Raw genomic sequence first — 14,687 nt, 5'->3', positions numbered from 1 at the left:
TCATTCAGACTCATTTGCTGATGTGACCTCTGTAACAGCTAAATAATACTCTTAAAACTGATGTACATGAATATTCTCCCTAAATGTTTCATGTAAATATATTCTTTGAGTATAATGTACAATTCTTAAACCATGTTGGAGTATTATTGATGCAGCATTTTCATTTGTAAGTTAAGGTGAAGCCACTTAATGATATTATTGTGGAATTATAATACATATTATAATTCCTCTTATCTTTTATTCTTTATTTTGTTCTATTTAACTCTTGCTCTGACTGTCGGTGTTGTATTGCTGCTGGTACCCAAATTTCCCTGAGGGACCTTCCCAAGGGGATTAATAAAGTATATTCTATTCTATTCTACATCAGCTGCAGCAATCAAACTTGCATTTTCTTCAGGAAAAGCCCTTTTCTAGTTGTTGAATTATAATACATTTCACTGTGTTCATTGATCCATAGTTTGAACATATGTAAAACCAAAATCAACCAAATTGTTTCAAATGTTACCAGCAAAGTTTAAAATGGACCTCTGGCCTATAGTGGAGCGCATGTTGCAGGAGATGGAGTGGGAGGAGGTTGTGTCCACTCTTGAAGCAGCGGTTCTGGATCTGCTTCAAAATGGTGCATCCGACCCCCCTCCTCCTCCTGTGCCTGCTGCACCGGACATCCACCTACAGCTGGACACTGGAGCCAGCCAGGGACAGGTAAGACACAAAGTGGAGGTCAGGGACAGAGACAAAAACACCTGACCCACACAAAAGTCTGAATATTGACCATTTAGTTATTTCCACATCAAAATAAGGCAGACTCTGAGTGTGTCATGTCTGCTCAATCTTCCCGGTCTCTCTGCAGTACCATCATGAGTCCCCTGCCCCCTCCTGCAGCAGCTCCACAGCAGCAGCAGCAGCTTCACCTGGGAACACAGTAAGACCCTCGATAAACACACTAATACATGTTGTTTGGTTGTTGGAAACAGCAGCATCAGACAAGAGGAAGGGCTGAGTATAAAAACACAAAGTACACAAGTTAGGAAGCAGACACAGCTGGACCTCATGAGGACGGAGTATGAAACACAAGAAACCTTCAAAATGAAACACTAAATACTACTAAACACCTTTTTGAAGTAACAGTAATCAGAACTGTCAGTAACACTGTGGACCATGTCTCCACCTGTCCCTGCTTCACATGCAGTAACCACACACAGTCTAATCACAGACCCACAGAGGCTGATCATGTGTAACAGTGAATCAGATTTACAGTTGAATACACACTCTCTGAGCCTCAGCGGGATCCTTATGACACTTTAGCAGACAGAGGACACCAACTTGTCTAATCACCTCCACATTTGTGTCCTCGGTTTCAACATCCAGTGGTGAAGCTGCCGGACAACGTCGTCCTTGTTTCTGTTTTTGAACCGTAAGTAAATCACACAAACAAAAGAATGATTAAACATGGCTGCTGCTGTCTAACATGGACATCTGTGTCTCTGTCTAAAGGAGCGGACAGTTGTCCTACTGGCCTGTTGTTGTGGAGCCTGCTCCTCCTCCTGCTCCTCCTCCTCCTCCACCTGCTGCTGCTCCTCCCCTCCCCACCACATCAAGGTAAGTTGCTGATGCTGCTTTTAGACAATATGTGACTGATCATGATGAAATCATCAATGATCAGGTGTTCAGGTCTGTGTGATCATTATTATAATCTCTGTCTTTGTATTGGGCTTTAATGCAGCTGAACAGCTTCCCAGAGATGAGTTTGAATTGTATTTAATGTCATAATGTAGCCTACTTGTGTCCTCACATGTGCACACAGTGGTATATTGTGTCCTCACTTTTGTTTTTCCTGTTGTGTCCCTGTAGAAGAAGAAAACATGAGGATGAATCAGCGTCACAGCCGCACATAAAAAAGCCAAGGAACGCCTTCATGCTCTTCCTCAATGAGCAGAGGCCCAAGGTCTCTGCTGAGAAGGGCATGAAGAGCAGTGCGGCTGTGAATGCAGCTGTGGGACAGATGGTAAGAAACACTCTGGATCAAGAGTTTGGTTGAACTGATGTCATCCACTGCATTTTGGAAGCTATTAGCCAGCACTGATCTGACACTACGAGCCTCAGAATGCTGACTGCAGTTCAATTAATGGCCACAGGCATCAATATTAACAAGGCTTTTCTGATTTTATGACACACACACAGCAGAAACACACATCACTGTGTACTACTGGCCTGCAGGTGTGTTTTAGTACATGTACTGACAGTCAGTTGTCGTCTGTCCACAGTGGAAGTCACTATCAAAGGAGGAGCAGGCGAAGTACTATGAGGAGGCCGAGGTAGAGCGGCGGCTCCACGCCCAGCTGTACCCCAACTGGTCGTCTGCAGACAACTATGTAAGCACACTCTGCTCACATACAACTACGACACAACTCCTCCACAGACAGTGAAAACAGAGTGTAATGTGTGTGATGTGTTTGATTTTAGGGCAAAAAGAGGAAAAGAGTCAGGAGTAGGACTCCAGCCACAACAAGTAAATATGCTGTTTGATGCAGGTGGACACACACAAAGTGTCACAGAGGACTGATCATGTTTGTGTTTGTGTTTCTACAGAGGACGGACTTCATTTCCCAAATTCCTTCGTTTTTCTGTAAATAGTTTTTTTTGCTTGTTCACAATTTTTTGTCTTGTAAATAGTTATTTTACATTTAATTTACAAAAACGTCTTCTTGTTCTGATTTTATATTGTATATAGTTTTATTTTAATTCTTTATTTCATTTTATAATAAATCTTGTTTATAAATTGACAAATCCTCTTTATTTGCTGATACATCACACTTATATAGGGAAGCCATTTTTTACAACAGAAAAAATATTGTAACCATAAAGCAGACAGCCAACGAGAACTTTGTTTAATTTTTATTTTCATTAACTAGATTGAAATATTACATCTTATCTTACAATGCAGTCCATGTGTGTAATGATATACAATAATACTAGCTTCAAATGTCATAGCACTGTAAAAAATACAGACATATTCTGTTGTTAAGAATGCTGAGGAGTTTCCTCAGTATCCTCCTCTCCGTCACCTCCACCTCAGACTCCAGCTCCACTCCTAGTACCGAGCCAGCCTTCCTAATGAGCTTGTTGAGTCTGTTGGTGTCAGCCGTCTTCATCCTGCTGCCCCAGCACACTACAGCGTAGAAGATGGCACTGAAGACCACCGAGTGGTAAAACATCTGCAGCGTGGTCTGGCAGACATTAAAGGACCTGAGTCTCCTTAGGAGATACAGGCGACTCTGTCCCTTCTTGTATATTGCCTCATAAGCTCTGTTTGAACAAATCAGCAGGTTTTCAGGTCTGCATGGACACACAAAGTTGACTGTCAGTCACTTCACCATGTGGTCATACACTGGATATATATCTGATGACATGAAGCATCAAGATAAGCAAATTTTACAGATGTTACAAAATCTGAAATAAACAATGGCTTCTGTAAACCATAAGACAAAAAGGTGGCTATTACTGCAGGAGTGCCTCTCATGAGTTATCACCATTGCATTTGAATGTAACCGTAAAAGTGAAGCCACACTTTTGGGTAATGGCAGGTGTGTATCCTAATAATAATAATAATCATCATCATCATTTGTGCTGCATGTAATCAAACAGTTCTTCATATCACACAGCTCTTTTTGGGCTCTACTACCACATTTTAACAGTGAGACACAGATAAATTGATCTCCTCCTGATCAGAGGAGCAGTGAAGTCAAGCCTTAAAATGCACGGCAGCTATTAGGTTAACTTGTTATGGAGACATGTCCAGGGATCAACAGGTGAGACAGGTGAAAGTGCACGGCTGATCTGTTTGAACGGCACAGTGCTACAATAGTATAAAAAAGCATTCAAACACGGAGCAAACAGAAAGTTAGCAAACTGTAAACATATGATGTGTCAGTGGGCGGGTGTTTATCTGTTCACACATTAGGAGTCGTAAGACAAATGGCTAGCTTTATAACCGTTAGCCTTACCTTGTAAACTGATAAACAATAATCGCTGCAGAGAGAGAGGCTGGTGAACATGGAGAATCTGCCTGTCAACAACAACAGTGGTCAGTCATACGGTTATGCACTGTATGAAACCACTATCACCAGTGGAGGAGCCCTGAACTCCAGGAATAACATCAGAGACAGCACACTGGTGAGTGCCCACAGACACACACACACTGTACAAGCACCATGAATAAATAAATAAATAATAAATAAATAAAGCATTTCCAGTTCACCTACCAGCCCCGCCTAGGAGTTGAGGACGCTGTCATCTTCCTGCTGAACAGAGTCTACACCCACCTGGATAAGCTGGCAAGCACTGTAAGAATCACTTTTTTTGTGTTTTGTGCTTTTGACACCATCAGGCCGGCCCCGCTGGCTGAGAAGCTGACAGCGATGCAGGTGGATGCCCCACTGCTGTCCTGGATGGTGGACGATCTGACTGGCAGACCACAGTATGTACGCCTACAGAGCTGTATGTCAGACAGACTGATCAGCAACACCTGGGTTCCACAGGGGACCGTCCTCTCTCCCTTCCTCTTCACTCTACACCACAGACTTCAACTACTGCACAGAGACCTGCCACCTCCAGAAATTCTCTGATGACTCTGCAGTGGTTGGATGTATCACTGGTAGTGATGAGAGGGAGTACAGATCCATGGTAGATAGCTTTGTCACCTGGAGCGAGAGCAACCACCTACTGCTAGATGTGACAAAGACAAAAGAACTAGTGGTGGATCTGAGGAGGACAAAGGCTCCAGTGACCCCTAGCAGCATCAAAGGGGTCAGTGTTCAGATGGTGGAGGAGTACAAATACCTGGGAATGTACTTGGACCACAACCTGGACTGGAGGAAAAACGTGGACACTGTTTACAGGAAGGGCCAGAGTCGCCTCTACTTTCTGAGGCAGCTTCAACATCTGCAGGACGATGCTGAGGATGTTTTATGAGTCTGTGGTGGCCAGTGCCATCATGTATGCTGTTGTCTGCTGGGGCAGCAGTCTGAAGGTGAGGGACAGAAACAGACTAAACAGAATCATCAGGAAGGTGGCCATGTTGTGGGAGAGGACCTGGACTCTCTGACAGAGGTGTGTCAGAGGAGGATGTTGTCCAAAATAAAGACTATACTGGACTGTCCCTCTCACCCACTCCACACTGTGCTGACCAGCTACAGGAGCTCGTTCAGCAACAGACTCCGACTCCCGCGATGCACCACTGAGAGACACAGGAAGTCATTCCTGCCTGTCTCAATCAAACTACTGAACTCTGAACAGTCACTCAGACACTGTAGATTCATACTGGTACATCCATTCTCTACCTCCTACACCGTGTTCAAGCACATCTGGACAAAGGGAGGGGCACAGTGAGGATTTTTTTTCTGGACTTCTCAAGTGCCTTCCACACCATCCAGCCCCTGCTGCTACTGGACAAACTGAGGGAGATGTCAGTGGACCACTACTTGGTGTCCTGGATTGCTGACTACCTCACGGACAGACTACGTCAGGCTAAAGGACACCACATCAGACACTGTAATCAGCAGCACCAGAGCTCCCCAGGGGACAGTGCTGGCCCCTCTCCTCTTCACCCTTTACACCTCAGACTTCTGCTACAACTCAGAACTGTGTCACATCCAGAAGTTTGCAGATGAAACAGCCATCGTGGGGTGTATCAGGGATGATGGAGAGGATGAGTACAGAAGTGTAGTCAGCAACTTTGTCACCTGGAGTCAGGTGAACCATCTCCAGCTTAACGTCTCAAAGACTAAGGAGCTAGTCATCGACTTCAGGAAGTCCAGCCCACAGCCACGTCCAGTGACCATCAGGGACGACGAGGTGGAGATTGTAGGCAACTACAAGTACCTCAGGGGAGAAGGAGGGAGGGAAGAACACACATGCAATAATACATCTGTACCATCTATGCTGCTGTGCAATGTTTGTTTACATTTACTGCACTATATCACATGACCATCTATGCTGCTTTACAATTTTTGTACATAATTCCTTTACATTTACTGCACTATATCACATGACCATCTATGCTGGTGTGCAATGTTTGTAAATAATTCCTCTTATCTTTTATTTTTTACTGCACTATATTCTATTTTATTCTATTTTATTCTATTTAACTCTTGCTCTGACTGTCGGTGTTGTATTGCTGCTGTTACCCAAATTTCCCTAAGGGACCTTCCCAAAGGGATTAATAAAGTCTACTCTGTTCTATTCTATTCTATTCTATGTCATGCTCTTCACTATGTAAAGGATTATACAGTAGTAAATATGTTCTTCTTTAGATACAACTCAGGGATTTAAATGCTATCTAGGTATTTAGATATTTATTATATATTTCTATTTCATATTTCACTACTCTGATATTATATATATAATATTTTGTGTTTTCTTAAGTCTAGGAATTAAAGTTAAGCTGTTGCCTATAGGCCACATCTTTAGTGATATCTATGCCTAAGTATTTAACAGTTTTCCTAACTTGGATGTTACATATGTTTTCGCAATCTGTATCATAAAGACATAAGATTTCACATTTATTAATATTAGGATGTAAACGTGAAGCTTTAGAGAAATCCTTAATTAATTGGTTCAATCTGATGTTTATCTTTCAAAAGTAGAGCTGTATCATTATCAATATCAAGTAGAGCAGTTGTATGATTTTAAGTTCCTTATGAAATATGGTTAAACCTTTTATATCATCATTATTTAAGATTTGGAGAGAGAGGAGTTCTACTGCAATCAAAAACAGAAATGGTGAGATTGGGCATCCTTGACGGACTGAGCAACTTATTGGAAATCTTTTTGAGGTGTTAGGGTATATTAATAAATTACTATTTATGTCTTTGTATAACATTATAACTACTGAGATAAAGTTTTCTCCAAATCTCATTAATTTTAATGTTTTAAAAATAAAGGGGTGTTCTATGTGTCATAGCTTTGTAGAAATCAAGAAAAACAATAACTGCTTCAGATTCCACGTTCAGAGTAGTCAAGCAAATCTAAGATTAGTCTAATATTGTTACTAATGTGTAGTTTGTACATAAAACCAGTTTGGCATTCATTTATAATATCTCCAAGACTAGATTTTAGTCGCCTGGAGTAAACAAATGCAAATATTTTATAGTCTACATTTAAAAGTGTGATGGGTAATTTCCTGAAGAAGATTGCAAGTTTGATTGCTGCTTAAAGCATTGCTTTTAACGCTGATGTGAAGGATTGCTCTGAATTGCTGGAGAATCAGCAATCTGAATTTAATTTGCTGAAACACAGTTAAGAATTTGAAAAGATGAAGCTCTTATTTTGAAAAGTAGAAAATCTTAATATCATGAAGATATGAAAGAGACACTGCTGAAGACAAGAACAGTAAAGTCATGACCTTAAAGAATAGCCTGTGAATATACCATATGAAAGGTCAGAGGCTGGAATAATACCATAGGCTTATAAGAAGCTCAGGTTGTGTGATTTGAATGTGGAAAAGTAGTATACAGCTGAAGGATGATCAATATGACACATATAATGTGTCATATTCACTATTGTTCTTCAAGAACAATAGTTTGATTGCCTAGCAACAATCAAACTAAAAAAAGAGGGTGAGGTAGCAACGGCAATCAAACGTATAAGACATCACACTGTCTATATATTTAACAGGCCATTACAGACAGAAGACCCTTTGGTGAACAGCCATCACTGACCACATCTGGTAAATACTAACAGAGACACTTTCAATTCATTATTGATGCAGCATTTTCATTTGTAGGTGAAGCCACTTAATGATATTATTAGTTTGATTGCTGCTAGGATATCAAACTCTTGTTCTTCACCCTCTTTCTTCTTCTTCTTTCTTATTCTTCTGTATGTTTTTTGGTGCAGCGTATCTTCAGCATACATTGACCGATTTCAGCCATTCAACTATCAAAATGTTTATCTCACTCTCACACTCTCAACTTCAAGTTTTAAAAAAAGTTGTTCAAATATTAAGCAACACAAACCTTCAAACTTCAAATTTGTTCAAATATGTTTCATTTTCAAAATATTAATGAGAATTCAAAAGCCATTTAACATTGAAGTCTATGAGAGAACTTTTCAATGAGGGTCATCTGCCAAATGTATCCCTTCCTACAAATTTCAAGCTACAGACTCCATTTTAGTCTTGAAATGCTCACGAGATGCTGCTCTATCTGAAGGCTTCGGGTTGGACAAAAAAAGAAATTGTTCAGAGGGTGCAACCCCCATTAAAATATGTGGGATCTGCCCTGAGAAGAGTATAAGAAGAATCACACAGGTGTCTTAATTAGGGCTTAATTAGGCAGGCAGGGCTGTTACCAGGGTGACAGGCTGACACAAGAAGCAGCATATTTAGTTTGATTGTTGCTAGGAAACAATCAAACTCTTGTTTGTTCTTCTCTTCTTTCATCTTTTTAAACTTCCATGCGTTTTTTTGGCGCAGCGTATCTTCAGCATACATTGACCGATTTCAGCCATTCAACGATCAAAATGTTCATCTCACAGGACATTCTGTCTTTTTCAAAACGTTTTTCAAATATTAAGCAATTTCTGCATCATTTCTAACATGGGAGTCTATGGAGGAGCCTTCAAAACCACCTTCAACTTTGACATGTAACTAGTTCCACATGCTTTCAGCTACACAAACCGTTCAGACATCATTCTGTTCAGCTCTTCGAGGGCTATTGAACTTGTATTCGGATTTGTTCAAATATGTTTCGTTTTCAAAATAGTAATAAAAATTCAAAAGCCATTTAACATTGAAGTCTATTACCCCGTTCACACTGGGAAAAAAAATGTGGCTTAAGCAGGATTTGGCCGCATCCTGATCAATCCAGATGTGTGAACACCTCGAATCCGGCTGTAGTTTGATTTGTAGTTTGTAGTTTGATTTCAATCCGGCTAGCTGGATTGGCTCAAATGTGGCTCAGGTGTGAACGCAAATGTGGCGAGCGAATCCGGCTAGCGACATGCTACTTCCGGTTAGCGACACACTACTTCCTGTTAGCGACATGCTACTTCCGGTTAGCGATGTGCTACTTCCGGTTCACGGGGCGCGACACGGGACAAAAAAACGCATGCGCACACGGTCCTACCGCGGTGTGAACAGACTCTGTATATTACGAGGCACCACCTAGTGGTTTGGAGGACAGCAAACACGCTGGATGAAGCCGGATTGAGGACTTTAACCATGCTTCCCTGGACCCCACCTTGACCTCCTTCTACCAGGCTGTAGACTGTCCCACAAGGCAGAACAGAACAATAGACCTGCTGTATGCCAACGTGAAGGATGCCTACAGAGCCACCCCCCACTTGGAAAGTCTGACCATAATCTGGTCTACCTGCAGCCACAGTACACCCCCCTGGTCAAAAGGATGTCTAAAACCACTCGTTCAATCAGGAAGTGGTCACCTGAGGCAGAGGATGCCCTGAGGGACTGCTTTGTCACCACTGACGGGGATGTACTGCTGAAAACACACAGCGAGGACATAGAGGAGCAGACTCACTGTCTGACAGACTACCTTAACTTCTGCCTGGACATAGTCTCCCCAAACAACTCTGTCCGCTGTTACCCAAATAAAACTTGGGTAACACAAGATGTTAAAGCTGCCCTCAACAGGAAGAAGGTGGCCGTCTCTGTGGTCGGCATGAAGCTGGACTCCCTGGTCACTGTGGCAGAGAGGAGAACACTAAGAAAACTTCTGGAAGATGCCAGTCATCCTCTGCACACTGTCATCAGTGCTTAGAGGAGCCTGAACAGTCACAGGCTGCTCCTCCCCAACAGCAGGACCAACAGACTCAGGCCCCGTTCACACTGGAGAAAGTCATTCCAGCTAGAGTAGGATTGAGCCCAGACAGCCTTTAAGCTGGATGCGTTCAGACCTATTTTCAAATCTGGCTAGCACACAGTTGGGTCCGCACTCAATCCGGCTTCATCCAGCGTGTTTGCTGTTCTCCAAACCACTAGGTGGCGCCTCGTAATATGGCTAATAATGTGGCAAGCAGGATTCGCTAGCCACATTTGCGTTCACACCTGAGCCACATTTGAGCCAATCCTGCTAGATCCACCTCTCGAGGGTGGAAGGGTGAAATCAAACTGGATTCAGCTGGATTGGAGGTGTTCACACTAGGAAAAAAACACATCTGGATTGATCTGGATGCGGCCAAATCCTGCTTAAGCCACATTTTGTGTGAACGGGGCCTCAGAGACTCCTTTGTCCCCTGATCCATCAAACTTTACAACTCTGCTTTTGGCAGGAGGGGGAGAAGGAGGGAGGAGTGCAGCCCACCTGATACATCACACATGCAATAATTTATATGTTCAAAATCCATCTGTACCATTTATGCTGCTGTGCAAAGTTTGTACATAATTCCTTTACATTTACTGCACTATATCACATTACCATTTATGCTACTGTGTAATGTTTGTACATAATTCCTCTTATCTTTTATTCTTTATTTTGTTCTATTTAACTCTTGCTCTGACTGTCGGTGTTGTATTGCTGCTGGTACCCAAATTTCCCTGAGGGACCTTCCCAAGGGGATTAATAAAGTATATTCTATTCTATTCTACATCAGCTGCAGCAATCAAACTTGCATTTTCTTCAGGAAAAGCCCTTTTCTAGTTGTTGAATTATAATACATTTCACTGTGTTCATTGATCCATAGTTTGAACATATGTAAAACCAAAATCAACCAAATTGTTTCAAATGTTCCCTGCACAGTTTAAAATGGACCTCTGGCCTATAGTGGAGCACATGGTGCAGGAGATGGAGTGGGAGGAGGTTGTGTCCACTCTTGAAGCAGCGGTTCTGGATCTGCTTCAAAATGGTGCATCCGACCCCCCTCCTCCTCCTGTGCCTGCTGCACCGGACATCCACCTACAGCTGGACACTGGAGCCAGCCAGGGACAGGTAAGACACAAAGTGGAGGTCAGGGACAGAGACAAAAACACCTGACCCACAAAAAAATCTGAATTTTGACCATTTAGTTATTTCCACATCAAAATAAGGCAGACTCTGAGTGTGTTATGTCTGCTCAATCTTCCCGGTCTCTCTGCAGTACCATCATGAGTCCCCTGCCCCCTCCTGCAGCAGCTCCACAGCAGCAGCAGCAGCTTCACCTGGGAACACAGTAAGACCCTCGATAAACACACTAATACATGTTGTTTGGTTGTTGGAAACAGCAGCATCAGACAAGAGGAAGGGCTGAGTATAAAAACACAAAGTACACAAGTTAGGAAGCAGACACAGCTGGACCTCATGAGGACGGAGTAAGAAACACAAGAAACCTTCAAAATGAAACACTACATACTACTAAAACCTTTTTGAAGTAACAGTAATCAGAAGTGTCAGTAACACTGTGGACCATGTCTCCACCTGTCCCTGCTTCAGATGCAGTAACCACACACAGTCTAATCACAGACCCACAGAGGCTGATCATGTGTAACAGTGAATCAGATTTACAGTTGAATACACACTCTCTGAGCCTCAGCGGGATCCTTATGACACTTTAGCAGACAGAGGACACCAACTTGTCTAATCACCTCCACATTTGTGTCCTCAGTTTCAACATCCAGTGGTGGAGGTGCCGGACAACCTCATCCTGGTTTCTGTTATTGAACCGTAAGTAAATCACGCAAACACTTTTATTCAGACAAGCTTTTAGATGACTGGGTTTTATTGTGTTGTTTTTATTTCATTTTAATATGGTAGTTTGGTTTTAACTGCATTTTGTAAAGCACTTTGTGATCCTATCTGTGAAAGGTGCTGTATAAATAAAGTTTACTTACTTACAAACAAAGGTATGATTAAACATGGCTTCTGCTGTCTAACATGGACATCTGTGTCTCTGTCTAAAGGAGCGGAGAGTTGTCCTACTGGCCTGTTGTTGTGGAGCCTGCTCCTCCTCCTCCTCCTCCTCCTCCTCCTCCTCCTCCTGCTCCTCCTCCTTCTGCTGCTCCTCCCCTCCCCACCACATCAAGGTAAGTTGCTGATGCTGCTTTTAGACGATATGTGACTAATCATGATGAAATCATCAATGATCAGGTGTTCAGGTCTGTGTGATCATTAATATAATCTCTGTCTGTGTATTGGGCTTTAATGCAGCTCAACAGCTTCCCAGAGATGAATTTGAATTGTATTTTATTTAATGTCATAATGTAGCCTACTTGTGTCCTAACATGTGTACACAGTGGTATATTGTGTCCTTACTTTTGTTTTTCCTGTTTTGTCCCTGTAGAAAAAGAAAACATGAAGACGAATCGGCATCATAGCCGCACATCAAAAACGCTGCTGAAAAGGACATGAAGATAGAGATAGAGAGTGTGTGTACTGTATTGTGGGCGCAGGTGTACTGTAGGAGCCATATATTGTGATCATGTATTATTGAGTTGTTTGTCTATTTGTTAGGTCTGGTTGTCATGGTGATGGGAAATGTTTGTGTCACGAAGGTAATGACAGCTGGAATTTATAAAACGGGCATTCACTCACCTGCACGTGGGTCAAGTCAGAATTCTGAATTCTGAAAGTCAGAATAAATTTTTTTCTGTCATGACAATTTTTGTATTTTTAGTGGCTCTAATCCTCTTCCATATCGTTGTCACAAGAACGAAATTTAAAGTGCTCCCCAGTCAGTGTATCATTCATTCAGTTGATGTAAAAATATATATATAATTTAGGTCTAATTTGCTAAAAACAATAAATAAATGATTAAACTAATAAAACAATAAGAATAGACATAGTTAGATAAAATACATAAAAGAACATCATACACACCCAGTCATAGCCTAAAAAAACATGCATACGCTGTCTGTAACGTCTGCCAGAAGGCAACAGTTCGCTGAATCATTTGTGTGGATTAACTCACCTGATTTTCTCTTCAGGAGACCTCCTGCCCGGTGAGAACCAGCAACCCATCCTACCTCCTGCACCTGCACCTATGAGCGTTTTTCCTCCTCTGTGGACAATTTTCGTTATCTTTGATTTTTTGTAATAAAGACACTTACCTTGAGATCTGCGTTTGGATCCCCTCCTTTCTACGCCTCCAATCACATGGACGGGCATTACCTGAAGACGAGCTGCGGTCTGTGACTTCGGCCATCATGCACGTACCTCTCTGGTGCGTGCAGAGCAGGAAGAGAGTGACAACCAGCCAATACCCCGCACAGGGTCGTCCCGGAGGATTGGCTGATGTTTTTAGCATTTTATAGCTTCCACAGATGATTCATATTCTTCATTTTAATGCGAAACTGCCTAACTAATTGGTTGCTATTGGATTGTGAAGAGAAGATACACTAATTTAACAAAAAGTGCATCAGAATGAAATCTCCTACCCTACCTTTAAATGTTTATAGTCCTGTATACATTCCTGTGGTGTTTTTCTATTGTATTTCTGCTGCCAATCTCAAAAGCTGCTGTCTGATTGGTTAATTTAGATCGGGGGCTTGTTTAACACGAGAATAAGAAGAAGGGAGCCAGCAGGTGAAAAAACTGAGAAACTATACAGACTGCAAAAAGTGAGTCAGTGATTACTGTGTCTTGAGCAAACATGAATAAAGCATTTGAAATAATAATCCTGTGACTGACAATGTTCTCCAGGTTTTTGTGGACAGACAGGATGTTGGTAGTTTGGACTACAAGACTCATGAGCTTGCACTTCCTGATAGCAAGGTACGGACAGTTTTTACATGTTTTTGTTCTGTGATCTTTTCATGTAAGCTGCTTGTATCATGATGGATGCTCTTCCCCTGATGATTTTCTGAGTGTGGTACTCATGTTTTGTGCATCAAAGGAAGACAGGATGTTGAGCTTACTTGGGGGGAACTGTGCAAGAGTGGTATTCTACCTTTTATTGCCATGTGCTGTGCTGTTTAGTTCAGTCCTCTGAATCTTTGACGGTCCCATTGTGAACTGCTTATGTGTGTTTGACTTTCGTTTGAACATTTTTCATTGTGGCATCACTTTGACTGTAACTCCTTCCTGGGCCATTCAGAGATGCAGGTGTCTGTGAACAGAGTCTGTGTTGCCTGTCCTGATGATTTGTTATTACACCCCTCTGAGAGGATTTACCATCTTCTCTTTTGACATGAAGCCAGGCTTTATAAAAAGGTTTGTTGCATGAATTCAGTCCTCCATCTTGTCAAAACTCTAACATGTCTAGACAAAGAGTCTGTTCAAGATGAGGAGCTGATAGGTAATTTTATTTATTTATCATGTGAATATAGGATGTTGATCTTTAGATATTCATGCACCTATTATTGGCTAAAACATTTTGGTTTTCAGTAGTAATCAGTGATCAGAAATCACTAGTAATCAGCACGATTTAAATTAAATTGTAGCTGTCCTGTTTTAGATTAACACATTCAGGGCAGTGGAAGACTGACATCGAGTCAGCCGCCGTCCCAGGATTCATCCAGGCTAGACTCATTGTGGAGGGACCTCCCAGAGACACTTTCATCAGACTTCCAGTGAGTCCAAGTGCTAGTTATGCATTTAAATTCAGGGTCATTGATTATAGTTTAAAACAGACATTTCACACAGTCACTTGAATGATGATAACACTGCATTTCTCTGTAGGGTTGGGGCAAAGGAGTTGTATTCATCAATGGGCAGAATCTTGGACGTTATTGGCACATTGGTCCCCAGCACTTCCTGTAT

General features: G+C 42.0%; 1 long non-coding RNA gene across 1 annotated transcript; it reads left to right on the top strand.

The window, feature by feature from the left end:
- Window positions 1-14,074: 14,074 nt before the first annotated feature.
- Window positions 14,075-14,687, top strand: LOC114444555 (uncharacterized). Its single transcript, XR_003671568.1, has 3 exons — window positions 14,075-14,138; window positions 14,383-14,497; window positions 14,607-14,687. It is a non-coding gene; the product is annotated as an uncharacterized LOC114444555 (long non-coding RNA).

Source organism: Parambassis ranga, chromosome 13 (assembly GCF_900634625.1).
Source record: "Parambassis ranga chromosome 13, fParRan2.1, whole genome shotgun sequence".
In the NCBI taxonomy this organism is placed as follows: Eukaryota; Metazoa; Chordata; class Actinopteri; family Ambassidae; genus Parambassis; species Parambassis ranga.
The sequence above is the reverse complement of the archived record's forward strand: the minus strand, read 5'-3'. Positions and strand labels throughout refer to the sequence as shown.